Source organism: Macaca mulatta, chromosome 17, assembly GCF_049350105.2.
Source record: "Macaca mulatta isolate MMU2019108-1 chromosome 17, T2T-MMU8v2.0, whole genome shotgun sequence".
In the NCBI taxonomy this organism is placed as follows: Eukaryota; Metazoa; Chordata; class Mammalia; order Primates; family Cercopithecidae; genus Macaca; species Macaca mulatta.
This window is the reverse complement of record NC_133422.1, coordinates 57,886,766-57,891,171: the sequence shown is the minus strand read 5'-3', so window position 1 is coordinate 57,891,171 and position 4,406 is coordinate 57,886,766.

Here is a 4,406-nt window from a genome sequence, read left to right as displayed (position 1 = left end):
TATACACACACACACACACACACACACACACACAGAGACATACACACAGCCAGATGATAGAGATGGGAAGTCAAATACAGATCAAATCTGTTTGCCTAATAGACATATTTATCTTCATCAATGTCAAATTTTACTCTTTTCTCCAGTGAACTGATAATTATATCATTACTTGCTTTTAAATTTGAAAGATAATCTATTTGGCTTCTATATCTGGTAATTTCTGCCATGGAAATAGATGGAGACAGTCTTGTAGATTTATCATCATAGCCATAAGAGATATTACTGCACAACTTTTGTTCACTAAGGAGACTTGAGGATATTTGGCAGTACATTGACATTCAAAGGCACGGTCATGGAGGATTAAAGCATGCTTGCTAATTCTTCCTATTATGATTAATGCAGAAAGTCTTTTTGTTTGCATAAACTTATTAAAAGGAATTCTAAATTGACTTTTCATCAGCTTAGCAAGTACCTATTTTACAATTCTATTGACACCAAAAGTATACTAATATCTCAGAGACCTGGGATCTACTTATGTACCATTCCATATTGCTTCAATGCTCTAAAATAGTTCAGAGCTAAGAAAATAACATAGGTTAATAGTAATATATAGTTAAATGATAAAATGATGCATTACATTTTACTTATATTTCATGAGATTGAACAAGTATGATTATAAAGTTATTCACATGTTACCATAATTATGACTTTGTTAGTTGGAATAAGTCAATAGCATCTTAAAAATAAATATTAAAAATAAGTATGTTAAATCAATTAGTTAATTGTAAAATTGTCACATGTGTTGTCACTATATCCTATAAACATTGTTACAATTAATATAGAAAAAATTATATTGATGTGCTTGAGAATTATGTTTTATTATTAGTGATAATTTATTTGACATTTCATTTACTTTCATCATAGCTTGGATTGTGACAATTTGTAATTCTTGTCAGTGTAAAATAAATGAGCCGTGAAAATGATTAAATAGATTTACATAATTGTATTAGGATTAATTTGGATGACATCAAATTTTGATACAATAGAAAATAAATCTGCTCCATTCTAGATCTAAATGTTGAATATTTCTGGGGTACAGTAAAATAATACAATGTTGCACAACCAATTGGAAGTAAAAATGCTATATTCATTTTCATAGAAAACTCATATTGTGTTTTCCCAAATTAATATAAAAGATGTAATTTTTCAAGCATTCTCTTTATTTGTGCCAATCTGAAAACTTATTAAGAAGACATCTCAAACAATTCTGTGAAATACAAAATTTGAGAGAAATATGCTTTAAGAGACTATAAACCAAACTCTTAGTTTAACTGATCTTCAATGACAGGATAAAATGTAGGCAAAAGCTCTGCTTTAGGTGATCAATGTCTACCAGTCAATTTATTTAGTTTTACACACAAGCTATGGGATCTACTCATAATCATATAACAAGTTAAATATCAATGAATACATTAATTAGTTTGCACTGTTTTTCAAGTAATTAGATTCTTTAAAGACTGTGATATTCAATTTTGACTATATTTAAAGGGATTTGGGTAAAGTAGAAAGGGTACAGTGAGAATGAGGCAGGAGCCAGAATTCAACTCTAGAGTTGGGGCTCAGACACTGGACCAAATTGAGGACTAGCTAATACAGGTACAGGAAAATCACTTCTCCATAAAATATGCTCAGCAGTGTGCCATGTCAGTTTACCATTGACATGGCAACAGCCAGATGTTACCAACCCTTTCCATGGCAACCCAACAACGCAGAAGTTACCACCCTCATCCTAGAAATTTCTACATAAACCTCCCCTTAATTTACATATAAGTGTAAGTGGGGATAAATATGACTACAGAACTGCCTCTGAACTGCAACTCTGGGCACATAGCCTATGGAGAGCTCTGCTCCTCCAGGACAAGTAGTACTTCTGCTGCTGCACTGCCTCTTCAGTAAAAGTTGCTGTTCAACGCCGCCGGCTCACCCTTGAATTATTTCCCCGGCAAAGCCAAGAATCCTCTTGAACTAAGCCCCAATTTGACGGCTTGCCTGTCCTGCATCAATAATAAAAATTATACAGGAAATTGAGATTTTTACTTCTAGTTATAATTAAATCAATTCCTATCAGACTGATTCTCATACAAAAAAAAATTATGAACATATAATAAAAAGTAGCTCCTGGAAAAGCGCTATTGTGAAAGAAACAGATAAAGTCTCATGGGAATGGAGACTTAGATTAAGGAAACTGCATAAACGGTGTTTCTATTTTCATGACTTTTAGAGTGGCAGAAGAGCAGTTGGCCCACTGTATTAACAGAGTAAGTGGTAAAGCACACCAACTTTCTAGCCAAGAGTTCCAGATGCTGAAGCCAGGAAAGATATTACAAAGAGAGGAAAGAGCCAGAAAGGAGATCCCAAATTCTGACTGTTCACAATCCTGGTTGATCCCTGAATTTTTCATGTGGAGAAGAAACCCAAAGCAGCTAAGACAAAAATGAAGAGCTCTGAACTGAGACCATAGATATCACGCAATGAATTGTATTTACAGTTGGAATCAGAACAAAATAACTGCTGACTAAAGCAAACAATATTGATTTGACAAAAACAACAGAATCCAAATTCTGCACAATGTAACATTTATAATGTCTACAACACAATATGATTTATCCTAATATCGACCATGAAGAAAAGGTATCAAGTTTTCAAGTGAAAAGAAAATCAACTAAGACAGTTCCTGACATAATTCAAATGTCAAAATTATTAGATATGGATTTTAAAGACAACCACCAATACTACTTCCAAAAAAAGTAAAATAGGATTTGCTTATGGAAATAATATAGACAACTTTGGTAGAGAAATCAAAATTTTTTTAAGGAATCAAAGGAATGCTTGTGGAAATTTAAAACTTGCAATATTTGTAATAAATATAATAACTGGGTGAATCAATAGAAACTATTCAGTGTGATAAACATTCATATGATAAAAAACAAAAAATGAATACAGCCTCTCGAACTGGTTGGTAATATTCAATGATACAGAACCTGTACATTTGGAGTAAACGTAGAGAAAAGAGGGAATGAAGAACGAAAACTAATTGAAGTAAAAATAGACAAAATGTTTACCAAATTTAATGGGAGACAACATGGACAGATATGAGATATTCAACAAACACTAAGCAGAACACGTACACACACACAGACACACACAAGAAAGCAAGACTCATATTAGCTATTGAAATTTCTAGATAAAGAGTAAATTATGAAAGCAGTAAAACAAAAATTAGAAATTATGTAAAATTGGGAATTTGATTAATGGTTACCTTATCAGAAACTAAGGAAGCCAGAATAGAATGAAACATCTTTAAACACTGTTATTCCAGAATTTTACAACATATGAAAATCTTGTAAAATTGAATTGATCCTATATTCTTTATCCTGGACTGAGTACTAAAAGTAAAATGTGCAGCATTATATCGTGGATTTAAAAATACATATCATATATACATATATACTGATATATACATATACATACACATATATTTATTATGTTATTTATCAACTATAGCATAAACCATGTGGGTGATATTAACCGCATATTTGCAAGGTTCTACATTTTACATGGAATGATATAATAAGAACTGTAAAAAGACTTAGCAATTTAAGGGTATATATTGCAATCTTAGAAAAGACAATCCTCAAATGCAAAGAACTACATAGCTAAAGTGATCATTAAAATGTAAAATAAAATTTGTACAAAGTATTTAATATGGAAACTGTCTTCATTATCTTCCCATTTTTGTTTAAATTGAAAACTGATCTAAACATGAAGCTTATTTAAATGTTTAAATAATGTTAATATTCTGAAAACTAGGCACAGAGGGAAAAATCTACAAGGAATATATGTAAAATCAAACATAAAAGAAGATAAAATGCAAAGCAACCATATTCTTAACATATTATATTTAAAATATTGGATTAAACACTGTACATTAGAGGCAGAATTGTCAGAATAGGGAAGTGGGGCAAAATTTAAATATATTATACATAGAAGAGAATGTTTTTTAAATAGAAAGACACACATAGGTGAAGAATAAATAGATAGAAAAACATATCATTCCAATACTAAGCAAAAATATTGGTAATATATGTAATATATATCTATATTAGGTATATATTAAGAAATCAAGTTAAAGACAAAAATTAAGAAGACCAAAGATAAAAAACATTTCATAATACATCATATCAGTTATAAATATTCTCAAATTTTAAATTGTTATAAAAACCTATAAGTTACTCAGGTATTCCAGAGAGAGAAAAAGAAAAAGTAAAAGGTATGAAAAGTCTATTTTAGGAAATAATTGAAGGAAGTTTCTTGTCATGGGAGAGATCTAGACATCTAGATACAAA